Raw genomic sequence first — 18,840 nt, forward strand, 5'->3', positions numbered from 1 at the left:
AAGAATATCTGTGAACATTTGTTATTTTACTAAGCACTTGGAGGAAGAAAGAGATGGTATATACCTTTACTGCCTGCAGTGTAGTTATAATCCCAAAATGCATACAAAAACTATATAGCATTAACTGTAGAGTGGAATTATTTCTGTCATTGAACAGGATAGTGTACCAGGCTGTTGGAAGTGTAGGAAGAGCAAACCAGTGAAAAATCTGCAAAACACACATTTCCTTAACACATGGTGCCCAGAACAAACAGAGGACGGGATGGAGATCCAGTGATTCATGTTGCCATGGCACCAAGGAGGAATGCGAAGCGAGGTGGAGGCTGTGCAGTCCCATTCTTCCACTTTTCTCAAGGAACATTTGACATGACTATGCAGATTTATCTCCTGCTCTTCCCCTTCTCTCAAGGACTGTTTTGCAGTACTCTGCAGAGCTTACCTCTCATTCTTCCTCTTTTTCCACAAAACCAGCACACACCTTGCACCAAGGAATGTGCTGTGTTGTCACTCAGAAAACAATGGCTTGACCAGATTCCCACCCACTCACACATACATACTTAGATGAATACTACTGCAAGATAGTATCTAACTTGGAGGGACGATAATCCAATACCAAGTTGGAGGGACAGATAGGCAGGTTTGTGATCCTCACCTTTTGGTAAGATTTGGGCCCTTGGTTATGCTGAGTGATTACCCGGGAATTAAGTGTGTGTTATCGCAATCAGGCTTTTTTGTGTGTAGTGCTATAGAGCCAGCCTGCAGTTTGTGCATTTATCGTAGGCAGTCTCAAAGAATCTGTAGATGTTGCATAAGAATAAATGGTACTATTCATGAACCTGACTGCTTCTCTTGATTGCAACCTGACCTACAGCATACAGGCTGTTTGTGCATCTGGTGTCAGGCCTATAGTTACGGCCATAAATTGCCATACTTATTAAGAGATAAGTCCAGCCACCCCTAGACCCTCTAATCTCAGAACTGACTAGAATGCAAGGGGATTCATCTCTTACCAGATTAATTCATTACCTTAAATGGAACATAAGCATTATTCTGTAGGTCCTCCCCTATGCATGCTTTGTCATGACGTGCTTTCATAGGACTTCAGAATTGCTTTTTTTTTGGTGTGTGAAGAATTTGAATTTTTTTTTTTTTTTTTTTAAAGATGACAATATTTTCCTGACATTTGACAGAAGTGGAAAAGTAAATACTGAGCTACAAAATAACAGCTCCTCTCAGCACATCCTTAATTTTTACCAAGACTTGTGTCTAGACTCATGGGAGTCTGTGCTAAACACAAGATTTATTTCCATTGCCTTTGCTTGTGAAACCAGATGAAAATGTTTGTGAAAGTACAAAGATATCTAGTGAGAGAAAATTCAGCCGTCTTATGGAACTTGAGAAAGGCAATGCCAATTGTGGTATCTTGCAATGGAGGAAATTTCTAGAAAGTGAACTCACCAGTAATCTGTCACACCTAGTGACAACCTTCCCACAGTACTCCCTTTTCCTGAAAATTCTTATTTCTATATGAAGTCTGGAAGGACAACACTCTGCCCGTCTAACCTGTGAACATCCTCTAAACTGAGGATCCCCAGTGTTTTAGTCTGGGAAAAGAGGCTGGCAGATACAGATTTACAACTTCTTCATAACTATGAAACAGCCAAAATACCATTATACTTAGCATGGAATAAATATTGTTTTTGTTGAAAAGACAAACTATTTCAGGTAACAGTAGTCAGTAACAGTAGTTAACAGCAATAACTAGTCAATTTAAAAAATAATTTCTATTTTATTTTTCCAAAGAAAAAAGGTGGTTGGTTAGTTACACTTAAGAATTTGTTCATGTTAGAAAAGAGTACTGATGAATAACAATTTTACACAATTTTATTTGTGCCTGACCTTTAAAAAGAAAGATAAAATATTCCATGACAAGCTATTAAGAAAATAAGCCCCTCGTTGTTAGGTAAATGAAATGAGATTTGTGTAAAGGATCTTTGCAGTTGCAACTAAATATTAGACACTGACTCATTTATTTTACCTTTGCTACCTAGGTTGCAAAATGTTTTTCATGAAAGAAATGCATTGCTCATGAGAAGAAGATTTCAAGAAACTCCTTTATGTTTCAGTTTTCCATTAAGCAAATATATGGCTTTTCAGTAAAAAAGTTTTTTCTAGGTATTAATGAAAATACCTGTTTCATTATTTGCATAATTTTCCAGTCTGTATTGTTAGCAATAACTATCAGAGTGACTGGTAAGAAACCATTTTACTCTTTAACTTTCACTGAAAAAAAAAAAAATATCTGTTTCAATGATAAGTTGGACTCAATCATGATAATGATGGAAAACAATCAGCTAATAAGAGCTGTTAACATAAATCGTTACATGTATTGACATACATTTTTCAGGTAGATCATATTACTGAGAGACAAAATCTTACACTTAATATTAATCTCTGTATTTTCCTTATTAGGGAAGTATAAAATGTGAGGTATAAGATCCATGAAAAGTATTTAAAAGAAAAATTAAATGTTTAGTTTTGCTAACTCAGATTCAGTATGGACATGTATGATACTGCATAAAGGATTTTTATTTTTTTCAGCAGATAAATGGTTTGACTGCATTACTTAAGAGTACAGCTGGACCAAAATCTTAATTTCTTGACCAGTGAAGATTTTCTCATAACCTCCATCCATCCCACAAAACTCTGTGCATGAAATTAAAATGAAAATTCATAATCCTAAAAGCTTCCATAAGCTAAACCCCCTTGGTAGTACCATTAAAGATGTGATTAATTTGAAATACAATGTTCTGATGTAAATATTTTTTATATTTTAAGCATTAGTTCAGAGTAGTAGTTCAGACAGCATGTATGTGGACACTTGAGAAAGCCATAAGGGCATTTCTCTCTTGGTGTGGTGAGATTGTTCCATAGAATTTCAAACAGCACTCCAGAGAGGAGATGGTATGGGCAGCCAGAAATCTGATGTGAGAGTGCTCTCAGTGCAGCTGTAGCAGAACAGAGCTGATGTAACCCTTGAGTTCAGCAATAATAAACTGAGAGTTGGAGACCTAAAGTGCAGTAGGAATTCCTAATAATCACCTAATTTACCTATTCTTGTACATTATCCTAGAAAAAGCTAATAATTCGGGATGCTCTAAGGTGAAAAGTGCTTGAATATCACTATTTTTCAGTTTTCCAGTGATTAAAAATTTGGAAACATAATCTTACAAGACCATAAACCTACTGTTAGTCTGGGGCTGAACATTGCTTAAGTCAGACTAGTAGAATGATTTTCACTGGTATGAGGGCGAATATTCCATATTTAAAAATGCAGCTTCATGGATACCAGATTATTTTCCAAACCAACTGACTGTTTCAACTCTCTATTGCACAAGCTCCACTATTCAAGGCATGTCTAACATGGGGTTTTCTGCTACAGACACTCTGAATCATGGCAAAAAATAATTTCATATTAAAAATTTTGGACTCAAATTTTCCAAGGCCTGAAAAGAAAATACATTTTGGAAAGGAACCAGTATTTTCAGGCTGGAAGATGAAAAATGCTGTGTTTCCTTCAAAACATGACCCGTAGTTATAGATTGGGAGCTCATTTTTTTTGTTAGTAAATAAATCTGAAACTCCGCTTCCTCTGTTTCCTGCATGAGGTTGGACTGAAGGAGGAAATTGTACAGTCCTCCCTCTTCCTTGTGACTCTTTCTTTACATGCTCAACTCATTTATGGCTTGTGCCTCCTGATTGTAGAGGTTCCTCATTGTGCCTCTCATGTCCAGCTCTCCATTTTCGGTGAGAATGTTGCTTTGCCCTAAATTATTTTTGAATATGCCTCCCTTTCTGTCCATGGTTTTCCTGAAGAGCAACTGATAAATATCCACATCATTATTCACTATCCACAAATGAATGTTCACATAATTTGATCAAGAAGCTGCAAAACTGCCTGTATACCCATTGCTTCTTTATATTACTTGAAATAGCTGAATTATGACCATTCATAACATCGCAGGATTTCGTTACTGATGCTGCTTACCTTTGTCATCAGTATTGTGGTAAGCAACAAACTTGGTACTATGTAAGGACAGTTCTTTTAAAATTTACTCTATGCAGATATTTATCTCTATCAAACTTAAATATTGTAATTAAAGCAGTTATCACTTATGTCCCTTAGAAAGTGCAAAGAACATCCCAGAATCATGTTGCTTAATGGCTGTTTCCACATATTTCCCTATTTATTATGGTGTGTATTAGTCTGCAGCATGCCGTAAAGCTAAAATTAATTCTGGAGAGAGTTATTCATGTCTCTCTTCAGATGTGATGTAAGAGAAAAACACATGTGCTTGTAGACTGATTGTTACCCCAGTAAAAATGCTATTTACTAGTAAGAATATCACCTAACTATTCTGACAAGCATTGTTCAAATTGAGTAGGCTGGCTAACAATGACAGTTCTGTGTTGTATGGCACTGTGTTTTATTACATTATAAATTCTCAATGCAGTGACATCAATATTCATCTTCTGTAGTACAATACAAAAGTCATTGCAATTATGAACAAGGCCTTCCACAAGTGACTGTTGTACTAGATTGTGTATAAAAAAATCAATATTAACAATTTAAATATGAAATGCTAAATGAAAAGGATAGTTGCTAATGCAATATAATAAAATCTTTCAAAATGTGCCATTGCTTTTAAAATTTTTTTATTTCTACTCACAGGGAAAGGGGATTGACATTATAAAGAAACTGTTACCTCAATAGCCTCATATGCCACTCTTATTTTAGATGCGCATTTTCAGGCTCCTGTGGATTTTGACTGAATTAGTTGCTTAGAAATACCTATTATCTGCTTCGTGCTTGAAACCCTTATGTTCTTCCTAAAGAACCTTTATTTTTACAGGACTGCTGTATACAGCACCTTAAAAACATGTAGTCTTCCGTAACGGGAAATAAAAGCTGAAGATTAGCAAAACATAGCATACTCTAAAATATAATGTTATATGTATTCCTTATTACAATTAATTGTATGCAGAAACTGTCAAAAAGAAAAAAACAACATCATAATCTGTCTAGGTCTTCCAAGGTCACAGACAAATTCTGCCATTTTGTGTTTGCTTTGGACTGACTCTTTTGAATGAATTTATATGGTTGTAAAAAAAGACAGGAAAAGAAAGTTGGGGTAAATTATATGAATCTTTAGAAGGCATAAGAGTGACAAAGAGAACCAGTAAGTCATTATTACTCTGTGGGCTTGAGGAGATAGGTAAGCTGATTCACTCTCTGAAAGGTTGTAAAGTCTGTTGCTGATTTTTATGATGAACACTTTTAAGGCCAGGGTACATTATCCTCAATAATCTTTTCTCATCCAATGGCCTTTAAGATCAGGGGATTCTGGCTAGAGCGTTTTGAAAAAGCTGCTTTGTTTCCATTTATGGTAAAAGAATCTTTAGGGTGGAGAGACTGCTGAGATGTTAGTCTCCAAAGTAAGCAACAAGTCCCTTTCACATGATACGATCCCTTAATGACTGTAGATGGCACAGAAGAAGAAAACTAGCCACTTTCTTATGGCGATACACATTCCTCCAAAATGAATGTGCAGTGTAAATCTATGTTATATCTGTATTTCAAAAGAACAGTAAAATAGTATGACTTGTCATAATTTTCTGTCCCTTAAACAAAACATTTTATGATAATCTCTGAAGAAAATATTTAAAATAAGATAATTTATGACCACATAGAGTCAAAACCAAAACAAACAATAACCCACCATCCCATCCCATCCCATCCCATCCCATCCCATCCCATCCCATCCCATCCCATTGTGTTACTATGGAGTTGGGCTCAAGAGTATCTATTACTAATTTAAGGTAAAGTCAGTGAAACAGATATGATTGTTTTCCTCACACGAAGTATTTTAAAGTCTGTTTAAAGAACAAAACTTAAATTCCAAATAAATTTGTAAGACACTGAGCTACATAGACAAGAGCTGAAGTAACTTCAGCACTTCCCTGTAAAATTTCTGCTCCTTGGGAAGAATTTAGCATCTTCTCTGAAAAATCATATCTTTTGTCATTGTCTAGCTGCTATTACACAGTTACAGAAATAAGTATATCCTCTTTTTAGACATGTTTCGCCAAAGCTGCAGGTCTGGGAGTCTGATTGCTGATTGCTACAGACTGAACATTATTTACTTTCATCTAGTAAGTATCCAGAGTTTTTGCACTCTTTTCTTTCCCTTATTCTTGTGGAAATTTTCACTGTCTCAGCCAAGGTGAGATAGTTCACAGCAGTAGGATTAGCTAAGAAGCTGTATTCTATGAAATTTGCAAGACTTGTACAGTGCTTAAAAAGCTTCTTGTAACCCACTGATAAATGTGTGTGTTATTTGTGCCTGTTGCACAGAAGATTCATGTCTTCTCACATCTGTTTCAGGATTAGCATATGAGCTTTAATTATTTTAGCTCTGGAGCTCCTGAGTGTGTTAGCTAAGATACAGGCCATTGTGTAGGCTGCTTCTCTGTAATTCTGATGATATTGTCTTTTGGAAGAAGCTCAGGGTCTCTTAACATTTAATTTAGGTGGCTCTTGGATGAGCATATCTCCTAACAGCTCTTCAGTAGTGATGTTGGCATTCTTCATGCCTCCTGCCCTTATCAGTCAGTCTTAGGAAAATAGTTCATATTACTGACTTTTTCACTGGTTTATTGAAGTACTAGTGGAGAGGAAGACACAGCAGAGTTTCTGTGCTTTTCTGTAAAGAACTGAATTCCTGTGAGATAATAGGTTCATGCTGGACATTCTCATGAGTACATTAGGTACTGATGAGTGCGTTAGCTGCTCAACACCCATCATGGGTAAATCTTAAACCAGAAATTTTTAGAGAATTGTTGTTCTTGATCTGATTCCTGATCTTTAGAGTTCCTTGATCACAGGCTCAATCTGTTAGTTAATCCTGCAAATAGAGCACTTGGAGGTAGTATTATGAGAAGATGAGGAGAGACAACAAAACCAGTATCATGGTGAATGAGAGGAAGTAAAATTCTTTCTAACCAAACACAAAGAAAGTTGAAGGCATCTTATTTAGACACTTGACTGTACAGAACTAGTTGCTTAACTGATTTACAAGACAAAGCTTCCATATGCAAGATTCTCGGTTTAGTTCATGGTTTTGAAAGGACTTTCAGGTACGTTTGAAGTATCTGATTTTTGGAGTAACCCCCTATGTCCTCTATAGTCTAGGAAGGTACTGATGGTTACATGCAGAAAATTGTAATTCCCATGGTTTTGATGAGTGTTTAGATAGTCCTTATCAAGTTTGTTTAACTACATAGGAAACCAGTTTTATATTGACCACCTCCAAGCTGAGCTCTGGTAACATTTGTTCCTTTCCCCTACTGTGAACAGAAATCACTGAGTTTCTCGCAGTCCATGAACAGAAGTTTATCTTGATTTTTACTTGAACTGATCTGCCAATTATTTGTTTAGGAAATGTTTGAAATTGTCAAACAGTTTGAATAAGATATTAAATTAAAATGATTGCTATTCTTTACTTAAAATCGTTCTTCTTTTGAACCATTTAAAGTAGTTTAGCAAATTAGATCAGATAGATAATGAATGGTCTTTTGTCACAACCTAAAGGGTTATCTTGTCTGCAGGTATATAGAGATAGTGACTGCAGATTCATAGGGTTCCACAATACACAAGGACATGGAGGCTTTATCCTCTAAATTTCTCTGCTTTATTACAGATTACCACAGATACCACAAGTATTACTATGAGCAAGTAAACTATCAGAATAATAACCCCTAGCAAGTATACCTATAATTAAGTAAATCTATCTATCTATCTATCTATCTATCTATCTATCTATCTATCTATGTCTGCTTCTGCCTCTCTCTCTCTCTCAAGCTACTACAAGTTACTATCAGCAATCAATGATATAGTATCAATTAAAGGTATGGCAACAATCAATAATAGCTGTAATTGATTGTATAGCCCTAATAAATGTAAGAGCAAAACCCAGTAACATCAATAGCTGAGTAGGTATATACTATTACAGGTTCCTACAAACTTCTTGTTAGTGAAGAAATGTCAACAATATAACAAGAGATTAATAGATTACTTATACGAATATATATATATATGTGTGTGTGTGTGTGTATATATATATATATATATAATTGATAACAAGTGAATTAGATTTCAGAAGGGGACACAACCATCCCAGATGTGGGAGGACAAACTGAACTGACCCCAGAGTGGGAGAAGGAGCCAAAAGGAGATCAATAAAATAACAGACACAGTCTCCAAAGATGATTCATGTCAGAGTCTGGAGTCAGCCAAGTGTTCCTGGTGAGAGTCCAAGATCTTGTAGAAAGTTCATGCAGAATTCACCCTGTTTAGGAAAAAGTACATGCAGCATGGAAAGTTCTCTCACACTGACAGAGATAGAGAAACTTCATTTCTGGATAAAAATTAATTCCTTTTTGTAACATAGGGACATAAGAGGGTGTGGGACATCCTATTTTGAGCAGCCAATAGATGATGTTAATTTCTATTTTTCATGTGTAATAGCCAATAGATGATGTTTTCTGTTCTTTCAGAGCAATTTTATTTTGCAGACTGTTTCCCACTTTTTCAGATGATAAATTGCCATTACAGTCCCTTGGTTTTGCACTTACCAGTGGTATTTCAAGATGTCTGTGGTTTCTAAGTACCTCAGCTGTACTTCAGAGAGACCAGTTGCACTTTTCAAGGATGTTTCTGGTTCCCATGCCTAGTTTCCAGGCTCACAGTTCCAGTTCCAGTTTCTCTGTCAGTATTTTTCAGCAGACATTTTTTTTTTTATCACTAATTTTCCCCTTCCAACCAGGCCAACTTTATCATTGCTCACATCACCTTCAGAAAAGAAGAGGGGCGAAATTATTTCCTGTTGTGTCTACAATTAGTTCAGTAATGTTATACTAGAGATTAATTTTGTCCTGAGTCTTTTAGGAGATAATATTAGGTTTCTAAAATAAAAATAGTATCAAAATGTCATATTGATAGACCATTCATGCAGTGCAGGGGACATGTGCAATAACAGCCTTACAGACATGCATTTTTTAGCTGACTGTAAGATGGTTATATGATATAATATTGTTATTTAGTATGATTAACAAATACATGTGTATGCTTTTGGCTTAAAAAGATTAAAAAAACTTTTGTGAGGGCAGTAAGCATTTTAATCCCTTATCATGGTGTGGTCAGTCAGAAAACTGGGTAGAGTTACCTCTTTTCTAAACTTACCCATATCAGCTTCAAATGCATAAAATTTAAATTTCAGGCTATGCTCTCTTCCAAAGTTTAGCTTTGCTTGCAGTTTCTCTGCAAGGTTTCTTTGACAATATGGTTTAGCAAACTGTAAAGATACATGTACCCTGTGTCCTGCAGTTTTGGTGACTGTACTAGTACTGTTAACAGTATTAATACCAGTGCTATATAATTCTAGGATTTTTTCCCAATAATTTCGCAGGAAAGACTGTAGTAAGTGATTATATGTGATCTTGAGATATCATTCTGAAATATGTGCATTCGTGTGTCTCCAACCTCATTTTGGGGAAGTAAAAGAGATGTAAAGATCTTTTCCATGAGGGTACTAAATTAGATGAAATGTTTTGATACATCTGTGGTGCACTTATTCAGGGTTTGAGGTTTTAATATGCAGACTTCAAATAATAATCCATACAGGGTAAGCTCACCTGTAGCTCACTAATAAGCTGTGTTTCTTTTTTGCTAAATCAGGATTGGAGATACTGACCATAGATAGTTGGAATGTCAATGAGTCTGGATGAAAGGTTCAGGGGTGATGAGTGGGTGTTTATTCCCTATTCCGCTACTTGTTTGGGGATGGTGTCCTTTGGGTCTGAGGCTGTGTGGGTGTCATGAGGAAGAAAGAAAGGGGAGCAGTGGAAAGAGTGGGAAGCTGAGTATGGATGACATTAAGCCCAGCGGGAGTTGTGCATACTAGAGGCAGATTTTAATGGGCAATTTGAGGACTATCTGTTATTTCAACAACTAGTAAAAGTTAGCAAAGACATGCAATAAAAGAGGGGCAAAAAGGTCTTCCATAAAAACAAGCCCGTACGTGGGCAACGCATGACTGATTTCTCATGAGCACTGTTCAAAACTAACACTGAAAAAAAATGCTGATAGCTCCAAAACTGGGAAGATGGGTCTTGCCCTTGTTTCAAGGTGTTGTCTCCTTCTTAATGGCAGTCTGGTACCAAAATTAGCAGAATAGATGCTTTCTGTTGTACCCCTGCTACTTAGCCCCTACCACAACCAAAGACATACGGGGCTCTGATATGTCTAATATTTGTTAATAAAAGCATTGTTTGTCTTTTAAAAGGCCATACCTTTGAGTTAACGGAGCTAGTCAAACTGACCTGTATTATCCTCTTCCCCTGTTGTAGACCTTATAAAGATCTAAATTTAAGGAGAATATTACACTAATTGAAGCTGATACCTTGGAGTGCTGAAGCAGCAGATGCGCACTTGCCAACAATGAAAACACAGAATCTCTGGCAAACAAAATATAATCCATCATAAACAACATAAGAGCCTAAAGAAAGACAATAATTTAAATGAAATGGAATATTCTTCCCTGATGTGTCACTTTCAATCACACACTGACTCATTTAGAGCATGAATTTCCCTCAGGGCTTCTGCAATTTATAAGACTTGCTGACTCTTCAGGCACTGATAGTGTCCATTCTCTCTTCTCTTTGCAGGGTATTTAAGTGGGTAGTGTTCATTAATGTTAATAGAAAAGCTTTGTATTAATTATTTTAAAACAGTATTCAGAAAATTATGTTGTTGCTTTTGACATAGAATATCTGCACATAAGCTGTCTTCCACTACCCCAACTGATCAAGAAAGCTGTGTATTTACAAAAATGTGCTTATTTCAACTGAAAAATGCATCTGATCTGAAAGTGAGTTTCCAGGAGAATAACTAAAAATTCAGCAATTTTGTGCTGGGGAAATTCTGACACACTGAAAATGCTTACACAGTGCCTGGAATCTGCTCTGGAAGCAAAGAGTTGAAGATGTTTGTTTCTGAAAACCTTCATCTTGTGATTTTCCTGGGGAAAAGTAGGAAATATGTCTATGGCTTTAAAGATGGCCTTGTTTCCACCTGTAGGCGAAGGAGGTGGTAAACTTTGAAATCTGGCTCAGGCTGGAGTTCCCAGTGCTGCTGGTGTGTTAGGATTATGATGGAGCAGAGCTGTAGAAACAGAAATGTCCTGGGATGGACTGCTTGGGGCCTGGGATCTTTAGCTGTTGATCTAAGAAATTTGGATTCATAAGCAATCTAGCAGGAGAGATAGCAGAGACATGTCAAAATCTTGCCATATTTTCCATAAATGTTTGTGGATATCAATCGTTAACAAAAGATCATTTTGCTAGATCAAATTTTCTTTTTTTGGTGAGAACCTCTCACAACAGGTCTGAGTACTAGGCTTATGAAAATGTTTTGTGAATGCCTAAAATGGAAACCTCTAGTCATGTATTTCTGTGACCTGGTCTACACAGAGCATTACATCTATGCACACACACGGTGACTCCCTGTGTGCTTCCCTGTTGTAGGCGTTCACTGTGTCAACACAAGAGCTCAGATGAATAAAAGCAGCTCTTCTGGCCTCTGTATCATTGACACAGGGCTCTATTGCAGAGGTAACTGCTGAGTTTGGATTCCTCCATTTATTTTTAACACATCTGCAGGAACTTGAGTGATATGAATCTCCTCTGTTTCCCACTTCAATGTTCCATTTGGAATCGAGCAAAATGGGTTTAAACTATTACATATGTGGAAAATTATCATTTGGATGTATTTTGGGTCTAAGTTCCACAGTAGTAACTCGTTAGATAACACTGTCACACTGTTGTGATCTGAGGAATTAAATAAGATGTCTGTATGCAGCTATTCAGTAAAGCCTCTTCCCATCTTCCTCCTGCTTCATAGCCCTGTGTTTTTGCCTCCTTGGCCTGAGGGCATTGTGGAATCAATCATACTGCCTGTGCACCCTATAACTCCATCTGTACACATCAAGGTGCAGGAGGGTGGAAAACCAAGCTACGATGGCACAATTTATCTTTGCTTCTCATTCCCTCACTGGTGTTTGTTCTCATATATGTAGTAAAGCCAACACAGAATATGGGAAAAATGCATCTCTCCTAGCTTTCCCATGGCTGATTGTTTTCCTTTTAACACATTCTTCCTTGCTGTGATACGTTATTCGCCTCAGGTTCCTGAAAATGCCTACTTTGCCCTTTGAGAGTAGTTACAATTACATGTTGTCTAACTTAAGTATCACCCTGCAATTTGAGACAAAGGCCTGGTGGACTAAACATTGAGATTTACTAGCGTGACATAAACCCCCCACTATCTTATAGTTGGAGATGTCCAGCAGAATGAATGAAAGTCTTTGTTCTTGGCTCTGATTCTGCATAATCTACACAAGGCAAACTCCTGAACTCAAAGGGGGTACTGTTAGGTCAACAGTGAAAAATAGTGGTGGTGTTTGGAAAATACTTAGTGCTAATTAAAGCTGAAGTATTTTAATTAGTTTATTTGCTGATTTCTGGAGCCTTTTGTGGTTTAGTTATTGATTTTATACATACAGAGATGGTTTAGACAAGGATATTGAATTAGAGGTTTTATGTTCTCTGAAGACCTTCCACTGAACCATGCAATAATATATAGCACAATTGGAGTGAGGGAACTGAAATAACAGTATTTTAAAGGACTTTTTTTCAATTGTCCTGGAAATGTATTGGTTTCAAGACAATTTTTAAGGAATTATGTTAGTTCTGCTTTCTCAAAAAGGGTGGAAATAATCTTAGCAAAATATTTACTGACTGTGTAATTTCTTTTCTCCTTTTCATAGTTTTTGACTTGTGAATAATTTCTATGCCATTACTCGTAACACTTCCACTTTATTGGACTACAGTGCAAGTACTATAAAACATAACAAAACCAGCTAGGCTTTAAGTTGGACAATTATATGACAATTTTATTGATTCAGTCATACTGAAAAGTAATTTTGGACTTGTTCTGCTTCTCTTGCAAAACAAGCTTCCTTCTGCTGTTTTTATCTTCAGGATATGGTTTGTCTGAAATCAAAATGAGGAAGGTAATGTCTCCTTGGAAAATAAAATACCAAAGACATGCCTGGAATATCTATATGGAGTGATCAGCAAGTTTTAATAAGCACTGAGGAGTCCACTTAATCTGGAGAAATTAACATGGCACTTTTTTTTAATGGAGTAAGGTAATTCTTCTCAGGCTCCTGGAAATACCTATTTCCATGTGACAAGGGTTTAAGAAATGTGATCACTATCATTGTCCTTCAGACACTAAAATGTCATTTTCTAAAGGCACTTGTGCTAGGTCCATGATACTTCTCTTTACTCATTACCAACAAGTGACTTAGGCACCTATGTGCCTGATTTCTTAAAAGAACTCATTTGGTGAGACACCAGAGCAAACTCTGCAACACATGGAAAAGAGCAAAACACTTCACAACAAAAACCTAACTAGTACTCTAAGCAAAGAGCCAATAAAAATCCAGCAGCTCACTTGCCCCAGACATGCAGACAAATAGGATGGCTCATAAATCCCACCCTACAGGTGACTTGCTTAAGATTTCAGTCCAAGATGAAGTTAGTGTATTAAACTGTTTTTGAAACTCTGGAGCCTTATCTCTTTTTTTTTTTTCTTATCAGCCTTGTTCTCACGCAGGATTGCTCACATGGCCATTGTCTCTCAGAAAGCCCTCTAGAATCCCAGCAACTACCCATACAGGATCATGACTTGATGAATAGACAGTAAATTCAGAATGTGAAAAACTACATCTCAGTTCTAATTCTTGCCTAGGAGGATTTAAAATTCAGAAGTCCAGTCATAGCAATAACTACCTATCCTTTTTGTTGGTGTCATGCCTCAGTACAGGAAATAAAGATTCCTTGGATCACAAGGAGAGGAGAAGAATAAATGTAATTTTTGCAGTGGTCTTCGTCTCAGGGCAACCTTGAGTGCTGTGTTTTGGTGAGTCTGGTCTGCAGAGCTTTAGATGTGATGGATGGGATGTGTCACTATACAGAAGTGTTGAATAGGCTCTCCTGGCTGGTGGGAATCTTCAAAGAGCAGGTGAAAGTATCTCTCTTGCCCAAAGTGCTTTGACCATTAAACACTTGGATGATCATTGCCATTACAAAAAAAAAAAAGGTAAGTAGCAAGTGCATCTTCTAGGCTACCTGAGTCTGTTAGTGCATGTCAGACGTCTTTAGGAACCACAGCTGTGGAGTGACTGGCTTTTGGATCCCAGTCAGGGATAAGCTTTGTGCTATGCTGCGCAAGAGTAGTACAACAGAGGCACTTCTACACATGCATGGACACTGCACTTTCAGGTCTACAGGGAAGCATTAATGTGCACTGAATTAAGCTGCTTCTGTGGAAGGCAGTAATTGAATAGTGAGGATTTTCAGGACTGTAAGTCTTATGTAGTTAAACTCTGCCAAGGATGTGTCTTTCTAAGATGCATACTTTTTCTGTTCTAGCCCTTGATTTTTCTAATCCAACTTTCAAATCAAATGTTACTAGAGACAATAGTGCTCTGAATGATTGTATTTGCACAGAGTATATTCTTACACACTGTTGCATTTTCTGGGAAATGAAGTGCCCACCTTTATGTGATGGAGAATCTGTATTCATTGCCATTTGCAGGTAAATTTCTATTGTTTTGTTATTAGTTCTGCCCTGTTGTCCTGTCTTTGTTGGTGAATTTACTAACTTCCAGTTTTTTGAAGCTATTGTCAGGTGATTGGCTATACACTTGTTAACCTGAATAATATGTTCTAGGTTTGCCTGAAAAAAAAACAACTTACTTTTATGTCTTTTTCTTGTAGTTGCATTAACTTGGGCACCTAAGTGGAAGGGAAGAATTTATTTTTCTGTATCTGTGTGAGGGGAGCTATGTTGAGTGGCTCTTTGTTCTAACACAGTTAGTTGTGGTTCTACTATTAAGTTCTCCCAATATTTTACTTGCTGTTAGATGTTCTGATACTTTACTCTTACTTCATCAATGCATAATGTGCCCAGGACTTGTCTTCAAAATTAGATCTACTGGTATTAAGAAGAATTTATGCTTTTCTAGGTCATTCTCATGGTGATTTAACTATCTGATCACCTTTCTCCTGCTTACTTTTGCATTAAGAATTCTCTCTGTGTGCAGGATAAAAATATTTTTCATAATTTTCTTAATTAAAACATGTTACCTTATTCTTTAATATAGATGTAAAAGGTATCATCCTCAATTTTTGATTTGTAATAATGAATATAATTATGATGTTTATAATCAAAGTTTGGATTCCAGACAGGATATTCAGTATCTCTTTAACTTTGTTTATGCTTTTATTATGCATGTGGCTTCTACCTGTTATCACAGAATCACAGAATCATCGAATGGTTTGGGTTGAAAGGGACCTTAAAGAACATCTAGTCCCAACCCCCCTGCCAGGGACACCTTCCACCAGACCAGGTTGCTCAAAGCCCCGTCCGACCTGGCCTTGAACACTGCCATGGAGGGGGCAGGCACAGCTTCTCTGGGCAACTGTGCCAATCTTGACCCCGTGAAATTTCTTGCTCTTGTTATTTTCTCCCAGTCCATCAGGGGAGTGACTGGGTGGGACTATGTCTGTCAGCCAGCACCAACCCACCACAATGATCCAAGAAAATAAAAAACTTTGAAGTAGAATACCTAGTAAAGAGGTGTTTTATGTAGCACTTTTTATAAAAGAAATTATTTGACCTAAAACTAATTGTTCTGAGGAACAGAAGAATACACAAACATTACAGAAGTATTATGGAAATAAGTATAAACTGTGTAGATACGCTGGAACAATGTTCCACCTCAGTTATGACACTTTCTCTATCTTTCTTCCAAAACAGTAATACTGGCAAATTACATTTATCACTTTTTTAATAAAAAAGCTGACATCCATGTTGACTCTGCTATTAGATTATGTTTGCAGCATTTTTAAGTTGAGTGACTCCCAAGTCTTTCCTTTTAGGAAGCGTTGCTTAGAATTCTTTTAAGGTGTTTCTTGTGTCTGCATATGCAGAAACCTCCTGGACATAATTTCATTTGAAACTATGGTATTTCAAAAATTCTTTTAAGACCATGGTTAAACAAAACAAACCCACCAAACAAACAAAAAGTCAAAGATATTATTTTGTTGTTGGTACAGTTTTCATTAGATGAATTAATGTATTTTTTGTTTCTTTATGGAGCATGAAAGCTTGTAAACCTTGTTTTGATTATTTTTGTTCATATCAAGTTTTGGGTTTTATTTGAAGAAAACTATTTGTAAGACTGAATGAAGAAATTAATGAATTCTTTTTCAGGCCTGATGTAAAAGACTGTGGGCTGGGAAATTTCAGAAATAAAGGTTTCTCTTTTTGAGTTTGCTAGATGCTTACAAGACTGATTTATCATGTTCCAAGTGTAAAAATCTTCTTCAATTTTCAGTTGCTCAGGTTTTAGTATTCTCTAAATTGTAATTTAATAGAGCCAGTTGTTCTTCAGCAATCCACAGAAATCTCCAGGCAAAAAAAGAAGTCAACAAAGAAGAAAATACTTGATATTTTTAAGAAGACAAAACCCCCAAAACATATTAACCTCCCTGCCTACACCCCTATCAGGATTTTCTTACATAAGCTACTGAAGTAATGTAAATATTTCCCAAATAGCTTGTTTCACATCCTTCCAAGTTTTATCAACTATTATTCTTCTTAAATAGATTGCATGCTAATCCTTTGGTGCTTCTGGATGATGTCGTGATTCTTTAAGCAAAAATAGTGTTTTAGTTTTCTATAATGTATTACTGTACTGTTTATTCAGTGCTTAGATTGGCTCTAGCATGGAATCCTTGAGACTGTGCTTCACTAGGGTGGTTTTGTACCTGGGTTACTTTACCATGTTTTTCAGCCTTCCTCAGGTGTCCCTGCATGACATTACCTCTGGCAGTGTAGCCATGCCCTCTTGGCAAAGAGAGACAATTTTTGGGGCTAGTAAAGAGTTGGAGGACTTACCTCTGGTTTACTCCCATAATGATGCTTTACACATTGCAAGCAGCATCCATGCTTCCAGCCATTGTAGGATGTTCATATCATATAACATTATAAGATTACTAGTGAGTCCGCTATTCTGTAACCGTCTGTCTAAAGGCTTGTCAGTGTCTCACTCATAGTGACCTTCTAGATGTTGCAATAACTCAGTCACTCTGCCTTTTTCTGTGCTCCATGTTCTCATGTAGAGCTCTGAAATTTGCTCAACACACTTTGCTCAATCATGCTTTAGGTTTATGTATATCTCATTTAAAGTGTGTCCCAGCTGAAACAAACCTAGGGCAAGTTAAGGTGTAGTGGTACCCTTTATGCTTTTGCAGTCTTAAATGGTGATTTAGGTTTGATTACCAATGAGATGGCAGAATAAAATATTTTAAAAATAAGCTTATATGAGTAACAGTGAATGCACAGCTGCATTAAGTGAAAAAAGAGTGTCAAAATATAAATGAATGTTGCCAGTAAGAAGATTGTATTCCTCAAGTTACAGAACTTGCCAATGAAACAAGATGTTTAACAAGACAGTGGTGGTAGGGGTTGAAGGAAGTAATTCTTACATCTCTTTGCCTCTTTTCCCTGATGACAAATGAAAAAATTTTCTTGTTATTAAGGTTTGAATTTTGACTAATATCAAAGACTCTTCATCAAAGTCAATCCAGCAGAATATATTTTTACAAGTACCTATTGTGCTGCCACTGTTAGACGCTAACAGAAGAAGTGTTAGCGCACATGGAGTTTTACTAAGTTGAATCTACAAAAAGACATTGAAATTTACAACCAATTTAGGTATTTGAAAGATTACTTCTGTCTCCTTTTCATGCTTGAAAACGAAGTGTCTTTCTGCCCCACTGCCCTCATTAAAAGAGCGTTTAGTCTCCAGTCTCTCTAAAATTGTCAAAAAAGCTTTAGCAACTGATTTGGGAGGCCCAAGCCCACTGAAAGCAAGACATACAGACACACTTCCTAAGACATCCTTAAAAATGTTTTCAGTAAATCATTTAGTCAAATCAGTGCAAAATGAGGAATTAGAAGATAAAGATGACTGGAAATTACAAAAGTTCATGAGGTATGTCATTTTCCCCTATTTGTCCCATCTTCTCCCTAACTCCTTGCCTCTCTCTCTCTTTCCCCCTCCCCACCTTGCTCTACCAAGCGTATTCACATTGCCCTTTCCAGACTCTGTTTCACCTCCTTCTTTCTCCAGTCTGTTCTCATTCATTCTCTCACAAGAGTCTTTTAATTTTTGTTTCTATTGTCTCTGTGTCACAGCCCAGTCAATCTTTTGGACTGTACCTTTCAGATTTTCCTTCAGCTTAAATCTGATATTTTCCTTTATGATTCCTTAGAGTCCATAACCTCCGTTTGTTTGTCTCTGTCTCCTTAGCATAGAACCCATTTTAGACCAGGGTACATGGCTTTCTGTCTTACTGGAAATAATAAAAGATGTGGGCTTTTAGAAAGACTATAATCTAGCCTGTGATGAGTTAGTGTGCCTTGGCCAAATGCCACAGAGAGATAATTGTCTTCTTTGTAGCACTAAATGGTTGTCTGCTTGGTTTCACTGATTATCACATAGCTGGAGGAAGGGTGCTGTTGAGATATTATAACATCTTAGTTTTTCCTTTCTTTTCCCAGATCTGCAAGTATTTCATGTTTTC

This window comes from Athene cunicularia, assembly GCF_003259725.1.
Source record: "Athene cunicularia isolate RWA chromosome 1 unlocalized genomic scaffold, athCun1 chr1_part1, whole genome shotgun sequence".
Lineage (NCBI taxonomy): Eukaryota > Metazoa > Chordata > Aves > Strigiformes > Strigidae > Athene > Athene cunicularia.